The sequence below is a fragment of the Oryx dammah genome, unplaced genomic scaffold (genome assembly GCF_014754425.2).
Source record: "Oryx dammah isolate SB20612 unplaced genomic scaffold, SCBI_Odam_1.1 HiC_scaffold_29, whole genome shotgun sequence".
NCBI classification, from domain to species: Eukaryota; Metazoa; Chordata; class Mammalia; order Artiodactyla; family Bovidae; genus Oryx; species Oryx dammah.
The window spans coordinates 100,417,571-100,440,886 of NW_024070213.1; the positions used below are offsets into that span (position 1 = coordinate 100,417,571).

General features: G+C 36.4%; 1 long non-coding RNA gene across 1 annotated transcript in view; it reads left to right on the forward strand.

Annotated features, from left to right (window-relative positions):
* Positions 1–2,488: 2,488 nt before the first annotated feature.
* Positions 2,489–23,316, forward strand: part of LOC120858416 — a 439,990-nt gene continuing 419,162 nt past the window's right edge. Inside the window, exon 1 of the long non-coding RNA XR_005719861.1 lies at positions 2,489–2,765. This is a non-coding gene — a long non-coding RNA (uncharacterized LOC120858416). The remainder of the gene's footprint in view (positions 2,766–23,316) is intronic.

Consider the following 23,316-nt stretch of genomic DNA (forward strand, 5'->3'; position numbering starts at 1 on the left):
TGCGACCCCATGAATCGCAGCACGCCAGGCCTCCCTGTCCATCACCAACTCCCAGAGTTCACTCAGACTCATGTCCATCAAGTCCTGATGCTATCCAGCCATCTCATCCTCTGTTGTCCCCTTCTCCTCCTGCCCCCAATCCCTCCCGGCATCAGAGTCTTTTCCAGTGAGTCAACTCTTCGCATGAGGTGGCCAAAGTACTGGAGTTTCAGCTTTAGCATCATTCCTTCCAAAGAACATCCAGGGCTGATCTCCTTCAGAATGGACTGGTTGGATCTCCTTGCAGTCCAAGGGACTCTCAAGAGTCTTCTCCAACACCACAGTTCAAAAGCATCAATTCTTCGGTGCTCAGCCTTCTTCACAGTCCAACTCTCACATCCATACATGACCACAGGAAAAACCATAGCCTTGACTAGACGGGCCTTAGTTGGCAAAGTAATGTCTGTGTTTTTGAGTATGCTATCTAGGTTGGTCATAACTTTTCTTCCAAAGAGTAAGAGTCTTTTAATTTCATGGCTGCAGTCACCATGTGAAGTGATTTTGGAGCCCCCCAAAATAAAGTCTGACACTGTTTCCACTGTTTCCGCATCTATTTCCTATGAATTGATGGGACCGGATTCCATGATCTTCATTTTCTGAATGTTGAGCTTTAGGCCAACTTTTTCACTCTCCACTTTCACTTTCATCAAGAGGCTTTTTAGTTCCTCTTCACTTTCTGCCATAAGGGTGGTGTCATCTGCATATCTAAGGTTGTTGATATTTCTCCCGGCAATCTTGATTCCAGCTTGTTTTTCTTCCAGTCCAGCATTTCTACAAGAGCCAATTTGTAATATTCCAAGAATAATTTAGGCATCACTCATATTTTACTGTTTATAACCCTAAATTTATCACTGCAGCATAGTGCTAGTAAAATGGGCAGTTTCTAAGTGGAGAGGAGCATCTGAATCTCTTAAAAGTGTGTGGCTACTTTATTACTATAATTATCTATTACATTAGTTGGGATGTGCAATGCACATTTGTGCAGTGTAGTTGGATATTCGATCAACCATTGGTTTTTGGAGATATTAGCTTTTATCTTTTTTTCATTTGTTTTATGTATATTGAGCACTAAATACCTGGGATGCTGAGGCTGCTTCTTTCCAACTCCCCTATGCTCTCTCCTCAGAAATATATACAGTTTCCACTTCTGAAGAGAGAGAGAAGGGCTTGGAGGCATTTTCTATGTGGTGTTTTATTTTGTTCCCCTGTTTCTTCTCCCTTCCACCTTCCTGAATAAAGTGATCAGCTGTAGCTACAGGGTGGGTGGAGAGAAAATAAAAATGTTCATTTACTTGTTGGTTCCCAGGTGATTATATTGTATTGCCTCCCTTACTATATGTATACATACATACATATATATATATATATATATATATATATATACACACACATGTATATATGTTCACCCCATTCTTGCTGTGGAAGCAGCAACTTGCTTATCTATCAAATAATTAGACATAGGGCATTAGAGAATGCCATGTAGAAAGTTATAGAAAAATGAGGTTCTATATTTTAGCCAACATTTTAAAAGACATCCATATATCAATGGATTATGATGCTTTTTAAATGCTTTTTTAAAATATGAATATTGTTTCATACAGAGATTCCAAATAAAGAAATGGAACTGAAAATTCCAATGATCCTTCCTCTTATGTTTTGTGTGTTGCTAATATTCCAAATAAAGTGTTCTATCTCTCAATTCCAGAATATTATTAAAATTCTAAAATAATTTTCTAATTTACAAGGAATTGTCATATCACAACATGTCATTCAACTGAAACAGAATTCAAAAATCACTTGCTTTTATTTAGAAGGGAATAATTTATGCAACTTGGTTTTATTTGGAACATATTATTTCCTTTAGGAGGATATTCAAAGTCAATATTTATGCCTATGGTCACGTATTAGGGATCTACATTCCCTCTGTCTATATTTATCTAACTTCTGCATTTTAAATAATGTTTAAAAATGATATACTTCTACATTGCAACAAGTAATGTGTTAATAAAAATACATTTATCTATCTTCAGTACTGTAATTTAAAACAAAACCATCTATATTATGCAATACAGTGGTTTTAGGACATAAAGAGGAACTTCCCTATACATGAATGATTCTTATAACTGCAAAAAGGGATATGATTTATTATGTTAGCTAAAAACTTTACATGTTTCTCTCAGATAGAAATGTATATATGAGGACAGTATGGATTCCAAACCGTAGTTTGAAAGAAAGCAATAGTAAAAATGAATTCCATGCCAGTAGACACTTTAAAAACTAGATTTAGCAGCAGTCACATTAGCTTAGATAATGGGAGAATTTTTCTTCATTGAAAATGCTCTGTGTCGCTTAGGCAGAACTTACTGAGGCAGCCTGCCATCTAGCTTTTTCACAGAAAAACAGGCTTACAGACTGCAGATGAGAGAGTCTGGAGCAGAGACAGTTTTAACTTAGCCATTCCTAATTTATCTCAAGCATATTCAATTCATCTTCACTGCTCTATGCACACAGGAACACCAGATTGTCGTCCCTAGGGAACAGAATGCAACCGGAGATCTAGAGAGCTGTCACATTCCAAGAAATATTTAAATTGTGCTGATTTTCTTCTGGAGAACTGAGCCCAGGGAATGAAACTCTCCATCAAGTCATAGCTTTGCGGGCAATAGATCAGAGGATATTGCCAGTTTTCTAATGGATTATTGTTATCGGGCAGGTTTTCTCTGAAGGTACGTAGTTATTTTCTCAATTCATTACCCTTTTCCTGTTTATCAGGTAATGATCTAATGAGCTGGGGAGCCAAACCTGTGAAAAAGAGAAAGATCTTAGTCTGTATTGACTAAAGAATGACACTTTATGGCTGCATGTTTATAGGTGAATTATCTGATTCCTGTACTAAAGATTAGTAGGGTATAGTTTGAATTGCATTATCAGCAAAAACAGGCAAAACAAAAACAAACCGTGCTGCAGACTTCATTATCATAAGTTCATATGAATTCTCTTGAGGATTTTCTTTTATAGCTGCACTATATAATAAAGGGGAATACAGACTTTGGAAACTTACTTAACCTTATACATGTGTTATTCTTTTTACACAATGATATTTTATCTATGTATTCCAAAATACAAAACTTTGTCTTAAATGCTGCTATTGATTTTGATGTCGTGGATGCTTATGACATTTGAATATATGAATGACAAGAGTATTTAAAGAAACTCTAGTAGAAGTATTCCTGAGAATATTATATCAGTGTACTTTGTTGACTTACAGCTCTGTATTTTTGAGTTTGGAATCATCATGCTAAGATAAGTTGCTTTAATTTTAGTTAAATACACATACTATAAAGATTTATTATCCAACTTTGTTCTGTGAAGTGAAAACCTCAATACATTTATAGAAAACATGAAACTAGCACAGTAAAATTTTAAAAGCTGACAAACTTTGGAATATTTATTAAACTAATAAAAATAGAGAAAACCTTATCCTAAACTAGGTCTAACTGTGAAATATTAACAGAGGAAGGGATGACTTCTTTGCATGGTTCCTGAAAGGTAAAGATGTATTTGTAGGGGATTGTTCTGTGTCAGAGTGGGTGGGTGTGTAAGACAGAAAGTAAGCGCATAGTAATGGCAATGAGCTTATGAAAACTGAAGAAATATTTTAAAATATTGTATGAGGGCTTTTGATGCATCTAAGTATTTTATTATTGTGTGAATTCACTCAGTGAAACCTACTGTGGCTTCAATATTTTTACATGTCAGAAATGACTATTAGAATAGGTCGAGTAGTCGGTGCATGTGACCTGCAGCGTAGTATTTGTGGATTGTTACACAGACTTTGTGGACCCATCAACGGGTTAATCACAGACTTGAGAGAGGAAATGGTGGCTGAGCTTCATGAAAGCACTTGTTAAATGTGTTCTAATTTCTTTGGAGCATTCGAGAGACTATTAGAAGCTTAAAGGAAACAGAGGAGGAATGAGTCACCCAAATAGTAACTTTAAGTTCATTCTCTCTTATCCTCAGAGGGATTGTAAAAAGCCAAAAGTGGAACCGAAGAAGGAGATAGAGTCCTCAAAGAGTATATTTAAGTGCTTCTTTTTTCATGAATCTTACAAGAATTGAGAAATAGGGGCTTAAATTAAGGTTTCCCTATGGATTGCTCCATTTTACAAGTTTTCTCTCTCTTTTATGGAACATTTTTGCTCCACTCACTTAAGAAAAAAAAGTGAGCTTGCTTCCAGCCTGATTTCTGCCCAATAGCTTGCATCTCTAATTTAACTCTCCAGAAATGTGCTCTCTGAAACTGCATACACTTCAGTCTCAGTTTGATCATTCATTGAGTTTTGTATGCCAAAAGATAATATAATATAACATTTTTTAACATTCTTTTAAAATTATTATCACAATTAGCATTTCTGAAAATCTCAGACTGTGCAAAAGAGGGTATAAGTAGGGGAAAAAATAAGGGAACATACTTTATGTTCTTTTAGAGTAAGATAATACCAATAAATAAGGAAATATATTCACTTCATGTTTGAATATGGGGCAGAAATGACAACAGCTTAGAAATATATCCCTTAATTTACATTTTAGATGTTAGATGAATATAACAAATCTGAAAATGAGTAGTTTCATTTTTCAGATTGGAATTTTTTTGTGTTTGTTTTGTTTTAACCTCCTGTTAACTTTTTCTACCACAAATGTTAATGTCTTTTACCTCCCTAGAGGGTTCATTCACTTATCCAGCTATCTAAATCTGCTCATCTTCTAGGTCTAGTGCTAAAACTTGTTTTTTATTTCATCTTATGATGAGTTAATTGTAAAATATATTGCCATAATTTCATTTTATTATCTGCTGTTAAATATTTAATATTTATTGAGTGCCCATGAAATGTTTGGTGCTTAAAAGCAATATGTAGAAAGAAAGTACATACTGATATTTCTCACAAATCAGCCAGTTTGTTAATATTTCAAGATTTCTAATTGGTGCCCACAGAGAAAAGCAATTATGCCTGACTCTTTAGTAGCTACTTATGTGTGTTTAAGGCATGAACACTCCTATATTCGGTCAATAATTTGCATACACCTTTACTGAAGATTCCAGACTAGTCATCCAGACATTTTCAAATTCTCCCTTAACTCTGTTTTATATGTTAAAGTGTCACTGACAGAACACTGAATTGTAGGTAAGACAAACTAGGTTTAAATCTGTTAAGCAAATTTGTGTAGGTTAATCATCTCCTCCATACTTCTGTCTCATCGGTGGTATAATGGTATCTACTTTTTAGATTCTTGTGGGTAGTAAAGATCAGGCGCATTAAATAACAAACACAGAATTTATGCACAACATATGCTTGATAAACAGTACGTGTTTTTTAAACACATTTTATTATAATTTTACATACAGAATGTTCCATTTGAAATTACCTTGACTCTTTCTTCAATGATGTGTGTATATGCATATGTTCATTTGTTATACAGTCTTAGTAATCAAAATAATGCATTGGTTATGTGGTTATTACTTGGCACTAAAGTTCTCTATAAAGTTACTAAAGCAAAATTACTAAATTCAAGATTAGTTTGAGAAAGTAGTTGGCATATTCCCCATGGCTTTCAAATTGCTAAATAAATCATGATTTACTGGGGAAAAAAGATAGAACTATATCTCATTTTCCCACTTTTCCCTTCTTCCAAAAGATATGGAAATAGAAGAAAAAACACTAAATCCTCTTGCTCATTTTAATGTGCCCTTTGCCCGTTTCATTTGCATTTACTTTGCTATAATGACTTGTCTAGCGAGATGGCCTAAAATTCCAACTGCATGTTGTAGTTCAAGCGTACAAATCCACCCTTCATGGAACAAAGCAAATATATGAAAACTTTTATTAAAATAAAAGACAGCTTTTGCTTTGAAAAAATACTAAACATTTTTTAATGAGAGTGAAAATGTTAAAATGCAAGTATTAAATCCAGCCAGATGTTGACCTTAACTGTGAATCTGAATCTTTACAAAAATAGGATGCAAATCCAAGCTAGAAGCTGTTTTCTTTAGGTGACAAGACTGCTGAAAAATCCTGAGTCTGAATTTCTCAAATACATTTCATATTGAATTAAGCATGTACAGAAAGCCCACTTTAATATCCTAAGTTATATAGAGAGGGAGATTAAGCATAATATAAGTTGGTCTTATATATATGTATATATCTGGATTTGTATTGGAATTTGGAAATATATGTATAAAAGTCTTCCTATAAAAAGGAACCACCAAGTATTTACTTTCAAAGTACATGACAACATTCTAACTAGATCAAAATGTGGATGCAAAAGCAAGTACCTGCTGAGAAACTATTCTTTCTTCTTCTTTTTTTTTTTTATTTTTTTGGTCAGGATCGGTTGTCAGTACCAATCCTGTTTTATATCTGTGAATTTACCTACTTGTCAGTAAGGAGAAGGTGAAGGTTTGGGTATCTGACTTCGTTTTGTAGATGACCCTTGAAGTTCTATTTTTTTTTTTTTATTGCCAATTTCAGATATTTTGGCCCGGTACTTAAAGGAGATTAGAATCTATATTCTAATTTCAACTCAGTCTTCTAATTTGTACGCATGTGTGTAAGAATCATGATAATGGTCACATGGTGGTGTAGAGTACACGACAATGTTGTAAAATCGTATTACAGGGGCTTGTTCATAAGTACGGAGTTGATCCTCAGACTCCACAGATTGGAACTACACATGTCCACTTAAATGTAGATCTATTTCTATTAGTAAATACTACAGTGCTACATGATCCATGGTTTGTTAAATTCAAGAAAGTGGAACCGAGGATACGAAGGAAACTGCTTCCATGTATACAGAAGGCTTAACTGTAAGTTATATGCATATTTTTGATTGCTTTGAGGGTTGGTGTTCCTAGACCCCAAGTTTTTCAAGGCTCAACTATGCTAATAAATGGGAATAAGTATTATTGTTTCTCTTATGACATCACCATCTGCACACCCACTCCTGATATTAGGTTTCCAGTTATTCAGTTAGATTATCAGGCTACCTTTGGTGGGGGAGGGGCTCTAGGGGGAAGGTCCCAAATTCATATTCACCTACGTATTTCTCTTACATCTAGCTTCCTCCAAGTAAATATTCTTGTTTACTAAGCCCTGCTCCTTTGACCTAACCTTAAAAAGCTTAGCCACAGTCCCTTGAGATGCTTTTTTCCTAGTAAATTATTAAGCTTATTAATTCTCTCCTGATGTCTATTTTGTATAAAGGAAGCAGAAAGAAAATATGGTTGTCTTGTGGCAGATACAACTTCCACAGGCTTCTCGAGTGGAGGCTTTCTTTTATGAAAGGTGTACTAATAAGAATTATGAGCTGAATTGTCTCTCCCTAAAATTCATAATGGCAACCCACTCCAGTATTCTTGCCTGGAGAATTTCATGGGCAGGGGAGCCTGGCGGGCTGCAGTTCATGGGTTCAAAAAGGTCAAACACGACTGAAAGACTTCCAAATTCATATGCTTTCTTACTAACTCCCAGTACCTTGGAATGTGGCTATATATGGAGATAGGATTTTTAGAGATATAATTAAGTTAAAGTCAGGTCACTAGGGTGATTCCTAATCCAATATGACTGGTGTCCCTATAAGAAGAGGAAATTTGGACATAGATTCTTACAAGACACTGGGAAAAGATGGTCATCTATAAGCCAAGGAGAGAAGCCCCAGAAGAAATCAACCCCCTTGAAACTTGATCTCATCTTCTATCTTATAATTGTGAGAGAAAAAACTACTATGTTCCTTTAGCCACCCAGTCTATGATGTATGGTACTTTGTTATGGCAACCCTAGTAAATTAATACAGGTCAACATTTGAGACTTTGTGGACCCCATGAAGTTTCTGTCACATATCCTTCCTTTTCCTCCTTCCCTTCTTCTCTTTATTCACCCTTTAAAAATGTAATGCAAAACAAAACAGAAAGCCACTAAAAACAAATATTCTTAGGTGCCATATTTGTCCATAAGCATGGTTTCCCAACCCGTGTTCTAGAAAACAAGAGATCTTTCAAAGCCTTGCAAAGTTTGGGCAAAAGATAGTCCTAACTTTCATGTTCTTGAATGTGATAGTTTACTTTATTGAGGGCATCACTGATTTTTAGCCTAAAAATGTAACTTGGCCCTTTCCTTCTGTTAAAATTCTTCCAAATGAAAAGTATTTTGATTAGAGTAATTAGAGTATTTTATCTTCAGTCTGAAATGGCCCTTTTAAGTCCTAGTGGTAGGACATCTGAAAAAACATGTATATAATAATAATAGCAGTCTGCCCTTGTTGAGTACATCTGTAAGCTAAAGATATTCTAAACACTTAACATACATTTTTTGATGATTATCCTACCAAAAACCTTGCAAAGTAACTGCTGTTATAATCATTTTACTGATAAGGAAATTGGAACACATAGAGAGGAAACAACTGCCATGGGTATTTAGCATAAATAACTTAGATGACTTGTAAATGTTTGGATATAGGATCTGTGGCCTAGAGTCTGTCATGTAACCACTCTACCATGATGGCTCTCGGATCATGGCAGAGTTTCATGTTTACTCTAGAAACAGCTATGAAAATGTTGGGAAAGTGCTTATCAAGTAGCAATTCAGGTGAAAGAGAGGGGGGATGATACAGTGCTTATTTTAATCCTACATTTTATGTGAATGAAGTAGGTATGGTGGTTCTGTAGTTAATTATGTTATTTCTGTGTGTCTTTTCTTATAGAGAATATGGTTTAGGACTTTTTTTCTCCTTAAAATATATAGTGAGAGAGTATGGATTAAAAAAAAAAACTAGTTTTATTGTAGACAAATCTAAAGAACAAAATGGTACAATTTTGAAACACACAGGAAATTCATATTTAATTTCACATGTGAACATGTTAATATGCTTATTTTAATAATCCCTGTTAGATGCAGAAATCCAGGAAAAACTAAACTGACAACCATTTATAAATTCTTCATTATTTTTAGTTATTTTAACAATATCAACAGATAGTGGATCTGAATGTGTTTGTATAAGAACCTGTTTGAGTGAAAACTTTGCCAGGTGGCAATTCTGTTTTAATTTTAAGAAACATATGTTGTGTACCTAGGTTGTCCTTTTTAATTTCATCAATACATGTGATACATTTTCAGTGTTTGTATAGAACTGAAATGTATTTTCTAGCCAAATTTGAATTGGTGGAACATCTTTGAAAAGAAAAGTAGGCCAGCACTCCCTTGCGATGTAAGGACAGCTGACCTACTTCATAAATTATTCTTCCATCACCCAATTTGCACAATTGAATCCTTGTTGTTTATGTTCCTATTCCTACTAAAGAAATGTAATCATAATTAAGTGGAAGGTTGTCGGTCACATGCCAAAGTGAATCAATGCTAAAAGAAAAAAAGAGCTATTTCCAGTTTTTAGCTATAATTTCTAGTAATTAAAGTATAGGTTTCTATACATGAAGAACATTAATAAAACACTTATTGTTTAGGAATTTATTATACTAGGCCCTGTTATTTTAGGCTCTGGTAGATTCCTAGTTACTGTAGAGCAAACCTAAGATAAAATGCCTTCACATATTTTCATTGGGATTGGTGGATAACTATGGGCCTCCTCTTTTTTTGGAATTATTTTTTAAGTATGCATTTATATTTATTCTCTCTAAAAATGGTTTTATTTATCTTTAAGAAGTATATGAGTAGACACATAAATATGTGTGTGACGGTATTTGTGTGCATGTCTGTGATTGTCATGTTTGTCTGCATTTTTTTTTTAAATGGAGCTCTCCATAGAAGACTTGAAATACAGATCTTTAGTTCAAAGCAATATATTGAAAAGCATCTTCTCGCTAGTAAGTAGACCCTGAAATATATAGGAATTAGAGCAATAAATCCCACCCTGGATTACTTTACAACTCTCTACCACCCTCGTTTTAAAGTTACTCCTTACAAAAAATCCATGTGTTAGAAAACATCATGCCAGGGATTTGTTTTCTCCCTTGGATTATGCCCTTGAGGTCAAAATGGGGAATATTCTAGGAAAATGAAATCTTTGGAGAATTTGTAGAATTTATCTGAAGAAACAAAGATTAAGACTGAAAAGAAAATCATTATTTCTAGGTTGTCAGTGGGAATAGGGATGGGCTAGATCTTTAGAATAATGTTGGGAACTGGGATACACATAACAGAGATTCTCTGAAGAGTTTATCTTATTATGTAATCTCATTTGATAATGAGAACAGTTGTATTTATCTTTAGCTGCAAGTCTTGTTTTCCTTTTGTGACCCCTAATAGCTATCTCCAAACTTTGGTAAACACCCACATAGACCACAGGGTATAGACTAAATCTACACTAAAGGGAAAAATCTTAATTTGCCCATAGCTACATATAGACAACAAGGAGATCAAACCAATCAGTCTTAAAGGAAATCAACCCTGGATGCCCACTGGCAGAACTGATGCTGAAGCTGATTCTCCAGTATTTTAGTCACCCAAGGTGAACAGCTGACTCATTGGAAAAGTCCCTGTTGCTGGCAAAGACTGAGAGCAGAAGGAGAAGAGGGATGAGATGGCTGGATAGCATCACTGATGCAATGGACGTGAACTTGGGCAATCTTCAGGAGATGGCGAGAGACAGAGAAGCCTGGCACGCTGCAGTCCATGAGGTCACAAAGAGTCTGACACTACTGGGCGACTGAACAACAACAACAAGGATAGATAGACACATACCTACAAAGCAATATGCACAGTCCAACAGACTGGCAAATAGGAACAGGCTGACAGACAAAGATAGATTGACAGTAAGAACTGACAGTGAGACAGGGATGGTAGACCAATATAAGGGACAGGCAGACTGACCGCCAGCCAGAAACATACCACAGTGATAACTGGCTGAATAGACAGGAAGGTTAGCACAGACTGGCAGATATAGAGACAGAGATACTGAACAGACAAAAGTCTGAGGCCAGACCCATGTCTAACATGAACAGGTAGGTCTGGCCAATGAAAGGCATAGATGTAAACATAGTTGTTGGTGTATACAGACACTGTACACTAGAATCCTGCCTTTACATTCTTGAGGCAAAATTCAGGAATAAGCCATTTTTATTGCTTATTAAAGGACATTTTTGAAGCATATTCATCTATGCAATTTTTCCCACTACAGAGATGAATCATAGATACATAGATACATGAACTGTTTTGTCATTCCCTTTATCTGATATTTCTTTTTTTGGGTAAGAGAAACAAATAAAAATAGTCAAGTTATTTTGAGATTCCTGTTAAAAGGTTACCTTAAGCTCTTTTCAAGCTCTGTAATATAATAGACAAGTCAGAATTCAGATTAGAAAATGATCAATTTTCCTTCTCTAGAGGAAGCGACAACAATTATAACAAACAAAATAATAAAACACTTTTGCCTGAAAAACATTATTAATGTCAAGCAATTATAGCCTCAGTCTTTTGCTTTGGGTCACTGAAATTACTTCTAAATGCACTTGATAATTTTTGCAGCAATAAATTGAGAAAAGCAAGGGAAATATAATGCTTCCATGAATGAATGGAATGATAATAGCTTGAATGAACATATGTCAACCTTTTAGTGTTTTGTAGAAAATTTTGATTATCACATTATAATTAACAGTAGATTTATTTGAAATATTAATAGCTACTCAATAGTTCAAAATATTTATAATTTTAAGAATGTTTAAAGAATGGCAAAGTCTACTAATTATTTAGCAGTTTCTTTTAGAGTCTTGGAAGGATATCAGTTCAGTTCAGTTCAGTTGCTCAGTTGTGTCTGACTCTTTGCAACCCCATGAATCTCAGCACGCCAGGCCTCCCTGTCCATCACCAACTCCCAGAGTTCACTCAGACTCACATCCATCGAGTCAGTGATGCCATCCAACCATCTCATCCTCTGTCTTCCCCTTCTCCTGCCCCCAACCCCTCCCAGCATCAGAGTCTTTTCCAATGAGTCAACTCTTCACATGAGGTGGCCAAAGTACTGGAGTTTCAGCTTTAGCATCATTCCTTCTGAAGAAATCCCAGGGCTTATCTCCTTCAGGATGGACTGGTTGGATCTCCTTGCAGTCCAAGGGACTCTCAAGAGTCTTCTCCAACATCACAGTTCAAAAGCATTCATTCTTCGGTGCTCAGCTTTCTTCACAGTCCAACTCCCACATCCATGCATACCACTGGAAAAACCATAGCCTTGACTAGATGGACTGTTGTTGGCAAAGTAATGTCTGTGTTTTTGAATATGCTATCTAGGTTGGTCATAACTTTTCTTCCAAAGAGTAAGCATCTTTTGATTTCATGGCTACAGTAACCATCTGCAGTGATTATAGAGCCACAAAAAATAAAATCTGACACTGTTTCCACTGTTTCCCCATCTATTTCCCATGAAGTGATGGGACCAGATGCCATGATCTTTGTTTTCTGAATGTTGAGCTTTAAGCCAACCTTTTCACTCTCCTCTTTCACTTTCATCAAGAGGTTTTTTAGTTCCTCTTCACTTTCTGCTGTAAAGGTGGTGTCATCTGCATATCTGAGGTTAGAGCTAAAAGTCTTCTCTTTTGAAAAGACCTTGATTCTGGGAAAGATTTAAGATGGGAGAAGAAGGGGATGATAGAGCATGAGATGGTTGGATGGCATCACTGACCTAATGGACATGAGTTTGGGTAAACACCAGGAGTTGGTGATGGACAGGGAGGCCTGGAATGCTTCAGTCCATGGGGTCTCAGAGAGTTGGAGAAGATTGAGTGACTGAACTGAAATGAATTTATACACCATAAAATTCATCCGTTTTAAGTGTTCAGTTGCTTTTTGCACATTTACTGTTATGTGCATTTATCCCCACAATCCAGTGTTAGAATATTTCCATCTCCATAAAGAGAAATCTTGTTGTGTACTTTGAGTCACTCTCCTTTCTTACCCCAGCGCAAGACTACTTCAAATCTATTTTCTGTCTCTAATTTGCTTCTTCTGGAGATTTAAAATAAATGGAATTAAACAGCCTTGTGTATCTAGTTTCTTTTACTTAGCCTACTGTTTTTGAGGTTCATCCATATTGGAGCTCCTTTTCAATGCCAAATAATAGCTTGCTACTAGGGCATACAATAATTACATTTCTTTTTTAACCAGATAATGTATATATGGATTGTTTCTGAGTTTAGCTTTTGGAGTTGTTTACTGTCAAAGAATGAAGATTGTGTTTAATTTTCTAGAGTCTCTATTCATACCATGAATGTGTGCTTGGAAACTAATGTTCAGCTTAATTTATTCTGTGTTGAAGTTTACAGGGCTCCTTTTCTAAAAACCATGAATAAAGCAAAGCTAACAAATTTCATAAAAAGTTTGTATTTAGAAGTGTATTTCAGTTCAGTTTTAAGGCCTCCTCAGACAGCCATTTTGCTATTTTTAATTTCCTTTTCTTGGGGATGGTCTTGATCCCTATCTCCTATAGAATGTCACAAACCTCCATCCATAGTTCATCAGGCACTCTGTCTATCAGATCTAGTCCTGTAAATTTATTTCTCACTTCTACTGTATCACTGTAAGGGGTTTGATTTTGGTCATACCTGAATGGGTCTACTGGTTTCCCTACTTTCTTCAATGTAAGTCTGAATTTGGCAATAAGAAGTTCATGATCTGAGCCACAGTCAGCTCTTGGTCTTGTGTTTGCTGACTGTATAGAGCTTCTCCATCTTTGGCTGCAAAGAATATAATCAAACTAATTTTGGTGTTGACCTTCTGGTGATGTCCATGTGTAGAGTCTTCTCTTGTGTTGTTGGAAGAGGGTGTTTGCTATGATGAATGCGTTCTCTTGGCAAAACTTGATTAGCCTTTGTCCTGCTTCCTTCTGTACTCCAAGGCAAAATTTGCCGGTTACTCTAGATGTTTCTTGACTTTCTACTTTGCATTCCAGTCCCCTATAATGAAAAGGATATATTTTGGGTTGTTAGTTGTATAAGGTCTTGTAGGTCTTCATAAAGCTGTTCAACTTCAACTTCTTCAGCATTACTGGTTGGGGCATAGACTTGGATTACCGTGATATTGTATGGTTTGCCTTGAAAGCAAATAGAGATCATTTTGTCATTTTGGAGATTGCATCCAAATACTGCATTTTGGACTCTTTTGTTGACTATGATGGCTACTCCATTTCTTCTAAGGTATTCTTGCCCACAGTAGTAGATATAATGGTAATCTGAGTTAAATTCACCCATTCCAGTTCATTTTAGTTCGCTAATTCTTAAAAATGTCGATATTTAGGCAATGCAAAAATGACATATTCTCCCCCAAAACCTAGGGTAGTTGTTTCAAATATACATAATCTCATTTACTTGCTTTATGTATATAGCATATCTCAAAACAGCAATATAAATTATAAACACAAACTAATTTTTAAAAATTATTAGTTAGTTCAGTCACTCAGTTATGTCTGACTCTTTGTGACCCCATGGACTGCAGCATGCCAGGCTTCCCTGATCATCACCAACACCTGGAGCTTGCTCAACCTCATGTCCATCAAGTCAGTGATGCCATCCAACCATCTTATCCTGTGTTGTCCCCTTCTCCTCCTACCTTCAATCTTTCCCATCATCGGGGTCTTTTCCAAGGAGTCAGTTCTTTGCATCAGGTGACCAAAATATTGGAGTTTCAGCTACAGCATCAGTCCTTCCAATGAATATTCAGGGCTGATTTACTGTAAGATTGACTGCTTGAATTTCCTTGAAGTCCAAGACACTCTCAAGAGTCTTCTCCAACACTAGAGTTCAAAAGCATCAATTCTTCGGTTCTCAGGTTTCTTTATAGTCCAACTCTTACATCCATACATGACTAATGGAAAAACCATAGCTTTGACTAGATAGACCCTTGTTGGGAAAGTAATGTCTCTGCTTTTTAATATACTGTCTAGGTTGGTCATAGCTTTACTTCCAAGGGTCAAGCATCTTTTAATTTCATGGCTGCAGTCACCATCTGCAGTGATTTTGGAACCTCCAAAATAAAGTCTGTCATTGTTTCCCCATTTATTTGCCATGAAGTGATGGACTAGGTGCCATGATCTTAGTTTTCTAAATGTTAAATTTTAAGCCAACATTTTTACTCTCCTTTTTCACTTTCATCAAGATTCTTCAGTTATTCTTTGCTTTCTGCCATAAGAGTGGTATCATTTGTGTATCTGAAGTTATTGATATTTCTCCCAGCAATCTTGATTCCAGATTGTCCTTCATTCAGCCCAGTATTTTGCATGATGTACTCTGCATATAAATTAAATAAGCAAAGTGACCATATTGAGCCTTGATGCACTCCTTTCCCAATTTGGAACCAGTCTGTTGTTCCATGTCTAGTACTAACTGTTGCTTCCTGACCTGCATACACATTTCTCATGAGGCTGGTACAGTGGTCTGGTATCCCCGTCTCTTTAAGAACTTTCCACAGTTTGTTGTGATCTATGCAATCAAATGCTTTGGCATAGTCAATAAAGCAGAAATAGATGTTTTTCTGGAACTCTCTTGCTTTTTCCATGATCCAGCGGATGTTGGCAATTTGATCTCTGGTTCCTCTGCCTTTTCTTAATCTGTTATTGCTTGTTATATTCCTACTGAAGATAGAAAAAGAGTTCTTGTAAAGGTTTAAATGTTTTCTGAATGAATAAGCTATTATAGAAATATAAAGTGTATAGATATAAAGTGTTTAGTGTATAGATAATTTTAATGAACCTTTTGTTGGTAACATATTTTCCATTTGAAATGCATTTTTTTCTATTGCAATAAGTTTTTAATGCTTAATCTTGACTACCATGAATCACTTTGTGAGAGCTGTATAAGTTTTGATATTTAGAGTTTCCTAACTTAATGAAGTTATTTAGGTAGGTGTTGTGAGAGGGCATCAGAGGACAGACACACTGAAACCATAATCACAGAAAATTAGTCAATCTGATCACACGGACCACAGCCTTGTCTAACTCAATAAAACTAAGCCATGCCGGGTGGGGCCACCCAAGATGGACGGGTCATGGTGGAGAGGTCTGACAGAATGTGGTCCACTGGAGAAGGGAATGGCAAATGACTTCAGTATCAGGGGACTGGAATGCAAAAGTAGGAAGTCAAGAAACACCTGGAGTAACAGGCAAATTTTGCCTTGGAGTACAGAATAAATCAGGGCAAAGGCTAATAGAGTTTTGCCAAGAGAACACACTGGTCATAACAAACATCCTCTCCCAACAACACAAGAGAAGACTCTACACATGGGCATCACCAGATGGTCAACACCAAAATCAGATTGATTATATTCTTTGCAGCTAAAGATGGAGAAGCTCTATACAGTCAGCAAAAACAAGACCAGGAGCTGACTGTGGCTCAAATCATGAACTCCTTATTGCCAAATTCAGACTTAAATTGAAGAAAGTAGGGAAACCAGTAGACCATTCAAGTATGACTGAAATCAAATCCCTTACAATTATACAGTGGAAGTGAGAAAAAAATTTAAGGGTCTAGATCTGATAGATAGAGTGCCTGAGGAACTATAGATGGAGGTTCATGACATTGTACAGGAGACAGGGATCAAGACAATCCCCATGGAAAAGAAAGGCAAAAAAGCAAAATGGATGTTGGAGGAGGACTTACAAATAGCTGTGAAAAGAAAAGAAGCAAAAAGCAAAGGAGGAAAGGAAAGATATAAGCATCTGAATGCAGAGTTCCAGAGAATAGCAAGGAGAGATAAGAAACCCTTCCTCAGCAATCAATGGAAATAAATAGAGGAAAACAACAGAATGGGAAAGACTAGAGATCTCTTCAAGAAAATTAGAGATACCAAAGGAACATTTCATGCAAAGATGGGCTTGATAAAGGACAGAAACGGTATGGACCTAACAGAAGCAGCAGATATTAAGAAGAGGTGGCAATAATACCCAGAAGAACTGTATAAAAAAGATCTTCATGACCCAGATAATCATGATGGTGTGATCACTCACCTAAAGCCAGACATCCTGGAATGTGAAGTCAAGTGGGCCTTAGAAAGCATCACTATGAACAAAGCTAGTGGAGATGATGGAATTCCAGTTGAGCTGTTTCAAATCCTGAAAGATGATGCTATGAAAGTGCTGCACTCAATATGCCAGCAAATTTGGAAAACCAGCAGTGGCCACAGGACTGGGAAAGGTCAGTATTCATTCCAATCCCAAAGAAAGGAATTGCCAAAGAATGCTCAAACTACTGCACAGTTGTACTCATCTCACAGGCTAGTAAAGTAATGCTCAAAATTCTCCAAGCCAGGCTTCAGCAATAAGTGAACCATGAACTTCCTGATGTTCAAGCTGGTTTTAGAAAAGGCAGAGGAACCAGAGATCAAATTGAAAACATCCGCTGGATCATTGAAAAAGCAAGAGAGTTCCAGAAAAACACCTATTTCTGCTTTATTGACTATGCCAGACCCTTTGACTGTGTGGATCACAATAAACTGTGGAAAATTCTGAAAGAGATGGGCATACCAGACCACTTGACCTGCCTCTGATTCATGTCAATGTATGGCAAAACCAATACAGAATTGTAAAGTAAAATAAAAAATAAATAATTTTTTTTTTTTAAAGAGAAATCTGTATGCAGGTCAAGAAGCAACAGTTAGAACTGGATGTGGAACAGCAGATTGGTTCCAAATCAGGAAAGGAGTATATCAAGGCTGCATATTGTCACCCTGCTTATTTAACTTATATGCGGAGTACATCATGCGAAACGCTAGGCTGGATGAAGCACAAGCTGGTATCAAGATTGCTGGGAGTAATATCAATAACCTCAGATACGCAGATGACACCACTCTATGGCAGAAAGTAAAGAGGAACTAAAGAGCCTCTTGATGAAAGTGAAAGAGGAGAGTGAAAAAGTTGGCTTAAAGCTCAACATTCAGAAAACCAAGATCATGGCATCTGGTCCCATCACTTCATGGGAATTAGATGGGGAAACAGTGGAAACAGTGTCAGACTTTATTTTTCTGGGCTCCAAAATCACTGCAGATTGTGACTGCAGCCATGAAATTAAAAGACACTTACTCCTTGGAGGGAAAGTTATGACCAACCTAGACAGCATATTAAAAAGCAGAGACATTACTTTGCCAACAAAGGTCCATCTAGTCAAAGCTTTGGTTTTTCCTGTGGTCATGTATGGATGTGAGAGTTGGACTGTGAAGAAAGCTGAGTGCCGAAGAATTGATGCTGTTGAACTGCAATGTTGGAGAAGACTCTTGAGAATCCCTTGGACTGCAAGGAGATCCAACCAGTCCATTCTAAAGGCGATCAGTCCTGGGTTTAATTGGAAGGACTGATGCTGAAGCTGAAACTCCAATACTTTGGCCACCTCATGCAAAGAGTTGACTCATTGGAAAAGACTCTGATGCTGGGAGGGATTGGGGGCAGGAGGAGAAGGAGACAACAGAGGATGTGATGGCTGTATGGCATCACTGACTCAATGGACATGAGTCTGAGTGAACTCTGAGTGTTGGTGATGGACAGGGAGGCCTGGCGTGCTGTGGTTTATGTGGTTGCAAAGAGTCAGACACAACTGAGTGACTGAACTGAACTGAACTTAATGAAAACAGTTTAGATATCAATTTCCAAGTCTGTCATTATCTAATTTTATCCATGTTCAAGTGGCTTGTGAATCTTTCTTGGAGGCTTATACTTCATGATGAGATTTCTAAATCATTTATTGTGACCCATTGACATTGGGACCCTGTCTTTATTTTGAAATAGTTATCTTAGGTATGAAGCAAAATTTATTTGCTCTTAAATGAATTTATTTTTTTTTTCTGCTACTCATGATGAGTCAGAGAACCAAACATATGGTTTACTGCAACAGTTTCTATTAGTTTTTGTGTGTGAAATTCACATTCTCCCAAAATACTTTTCTTTTTTCATCTTTTAGGTTTTATTATTTTCTTTCACCTTTTTTTTCTGTACTTACTCAAACTGGGTAGTTTTACACTTTGCTACACCTTCAACTCTGACTACTAGAACTGTAGTCGTGGCTTCTTTCCTTTGATTCAGACATGGTAGGTAGTTGAAGCTTTTATATCCTAGAAATTTCTATTTACATAAAACCCTGTAAAATATTTATTCAATAAAATATAAAGAAAAAACTGTGCATATGTTATTGAAGAGAATGCAAATATTTTTCTCTTTTATAAGATTTTGGATGACATCTCTGATTGTACCATGGGCCTACCAGGTTGCATAGTGGTAAAGATTCTGCCTGCCAGTGCAGGAGACACTGAATTTGCAGATTCAATTGCTGGATCAGGGAGATCTCCTGGAGTAGGCAATGGCAACTGACTCCAGTATTCTTGTCTGGAAAATCCCATAGACAGTGGAGTCTGGCAGAGTACAGTCTGAGGATACTGGAGTGGATAGCCTATTCCTTCTCCAGCAGATCTTCCTGACGCAGGAATTGAACCGGGGTCTCCTGCATTGCAGGTGGATTTTTTACCAACTGAGCTATCATGGAAGTCCAGGTGCAGTCCATGTGGTTGCAAGGAGATGGAAACGACTGAGTGACTGAGCATATAATTGCACTAGAAATGCAAATTTTGGATCTAATGCTCTGATTTATATCATTATTCTCCTGGATACTGTAAATGCCACTTAGGCTCTTTCTGCTTTCAAAATGGCTCAGACTTTAGTTGGATCAATTGAAATTGCTCTCATACCAACCAGTTTTCCAATAAGTAAATAAATGTCTTGTATATTTTAATTTATTACCATGAAATATTTTTTAGTTCTATGAATTATATTGTTCAATTTTGTCATCTAATATAATTTGAACTGCTTTTCTTAAAAAAGTAAGTACCATATTCTCTTGGTTATCATAGAAATGCAGAGAATTCATAACAGAAATGACTAGAGTTTCTTTGCTTGGCTTTGGAATTTTTCTTTTGAACTGAAATGGAAATTTATTGTGCCTTATATTTTAGAAAAAATAAACATTTACTAAAATTATAAAACTAAAAAATTAACATTTCAGTTGAGATTTGGCAGACTTTACCCCATTCCATGTATGTTTCAGTTTAACTCAGTTGCTGGTCTCCAGAAAGAAACTGTAAATGTTGTAATACATTGCCCTAAGGAGAGCCCTGCAGGAACTGTCCCATTCTGACCCATGCCCACTACCACAAAATGCTATTTCTGAGGGATTCTTTTCATTATGATCCTTAGGTATCCATGGACGAGTGGAAAATGGAATGAAGTGTTTGGGTAGAAAGACAGTATTAGGTTTTACTCCTCAGGCATCATTTAAACAAAAACTATTGCAATGACATTATTGAAGGCATGGATAGATCAAGAATACTTTGGGTATACTTTTTAAATTTCACTTGAATAAGTAGCTTAAATTACCAAATGTCCAAGATGTGAGATACTTACAGTAGAATTTTGAAGTTCCTCAATTGCAGCCATACTTTTTTTTTTTTTTTAAAGCTGTCTTGCATCCCACCAGATTAGTATGGGTTAAATATGACCTTGTGACATGAATTACAGCCATAAGATTCTCTTTCCCTAGAACCTAGGGTAGAGTTATACAAATTCTAATTAATCTTAATTTGGTGTCAAAACTGGGTAATCAAGTACAGTGGAATTTGCCAGCCACAAGTTGGCTACATGTAAATGGGACAGAACAAAGCACTTTGCAGAGAGCAATACAAGAGAATGAAGCCCAGGAGGTGGAGATGAAACACCCAATAGTTACAGTAAGAGAAAGACATAGTGATAATCTGGATAACTTCTCTGGCTCAGTTTCAGTGCCTGGATTCTTGGAACCATCAAAAAACTCCGTATCATTCTAAGTGACCTGAAGTAGTCTCTCAGTACTATTGCCAATCACACTAACCTCCTCATTAATGCAGTCTATTGCTCTCTCAGAAAAATGTTTCAATAGTTGTTTGTTTGTTTTTTTTTCCTGTTAAACCTCCAGCAACTCTCATTTCTTGTTTTAATCAGAAAAGAGATTGTCATCTCCTGTTCAAGAGTCATGTTATTAGCACACTATAGGATGCTGATAAAGAGCTTATTCTCTGGAACCAGTGATGGTGCATTTCAGACTCAGCTCCACCATTTATTAAAACAATATATAATTTATGCTTTAAATATTCTGTGCCCCTGATATGTTAAAGGTCCAGAGAGGTGAAATTAAATATTCTCTAATAGTGTATTTTTTCTCCTTGTATTCCCCATAGATTTATGTGTGCATTTCAAACTGCTTGTTTTATATGTACATATTCATAACTGTTTGATCCAGTGTTCCTTATACCCTTTAATGTTATAAGGACCCCTGATTTGTCACTATGCATGCTTTGTGGCCAGAATATACACTTGTTTATTAGTCATATAATAAACTGTGCTTCTTTATGTTTGAATTGCCTACATTTATGTATGTTTAAGAAATCTTTATGAATCATTTTGCTGCAGGTTTATCTCTTATATACAGCATAAAGTATACTTTCACATTTAAATTCCAGTGTGAAAATTTCCTCTTTTAAAATTTTAGTTTAGCCAATTTATTTATTTTAATTAACTTTTATTGGAGCACAATTACTTTACAGGGTTATGTTAGCCAATTTATATGTAATAATTTGAGAAATGTTTATGAGTTCCATCTTTTTGATATAAACTATTATCAGAAAAGTGAAGAATGAGTATACCTCCTGCTTTCTTTATTCTCTTTTCTCCACTTTGCTGTTTATATCATTTCTTCATTGAACATACTTTTTTAACTCTTCACTCCAAACTCCCCACATTTGTTTTAATCTTACATCAGTAGATAAATGTGTGAAATACCTTCACAGTAGCTGACTACTTGGGGTTTTCCTAGTAATCTTTTGATTGGCTGATTAGTACCTATATCAGAAACAATTCATAGAAAATGTTTTATTGCTTTTGTTCTGAAATATTATTTGACTCAAATAAATGCCTTGATTCATAGTTTCTTTCCTTGAGTATTTTTACATATTATTCTCATAATGAAGACTCTTCAAAAGAATTCTGAGATTAATCTTTTTTTTCAGTAATGTAAATTTAAGAGATTTTTTTTTTTTTTTGGCCTAACTGCCTATAGCATCTTTTTATGGGATTTTTATGTTTGATGTCAAGTAATTTTACTAGTGCCTGCCAATGCAGGAGGCATAAAGAGATGCTGCTTCAGTCCCGGGTTGGATCCCTGGGTTTGTAAGATCCCCTGGAGGAAGGTATGCCAAGCCACACTAGTATTCTTGCCTGGAAAATCCCATGGACAGAAAAGCCTGGTGAGCCACAATACATAGGATCTCAAAAAGATGAACACAACTGATGTGACTTAGCATGCATGCATGCAATTTTATTAGGATTTCTCAGTTTTCTCAGTGGTAAAAATGCAGGAGTTACAGGCGACATGAGTTTGATCCCTGGATCAGGAAGATCCCCTGGAGAAGGCGGCGGTGACCCACTACAGTATTTTTGCCAGGCTAATCTCATGGAGAGAGGAACCTGGTGAAACCATGGGGTCACAAAACAGTTGGGCATGATTGAGCACCTGAGTGTAGTTACTGCTTCACACAATTCATAGTTTTACTAGGGTACACTCCAGTGTTAACAATTTGGGATGATTTTTTTTTTTCCTCTAAGGCATGATACCTTGTTTTTAATATGCAGTTTAAAGCCCTCTTTTGCATAATATATTAGTTTTGTTCCATTATTTCTATTTTTTAAGTGGGGGTCAACTTATATAACTATTGGCTCTCTTATGTAGGAGCATCCCTTGTGTACACTGTGTGTTCTTGCAGCTTTGGCAGAAAGACCAGAACTAGAGTGGGTACAGGTCAGGAAGTATCAGGGCACTCACTGTGTCAGGACTACTTTTGTTGAATGGCTGGAGCTGGAGTGGGCATGGCCTGGGGTGATTTATGGGTGTGCTGCCAGGGCTGCCTTTTGGGGAATTGCTGAAGTTGATATAGGCCAGGGGCTTGAGGTATCTCTGGCAGAACAGCTAGAATTTTGGGGCCATATTCTCACCTGTGCCACCAAGAGAGAGGGGTACACCCCAAATGGTGGCATTTCACCACTCCCCCTCTTGTTTGGCTGATGCTCTAAGGTTAGTGTAATGATTTCCTTCATGTATTATTTAGGTGCCCTTTTAAACCTAAAACCCGTATCTTTTCTTTTTTGTTGTTGTTGGCTGTTTTTTGCCCCAGTGTGTGAGTTTACACACAGGCCCCTTAGTGATGTTTCCCATTGCAG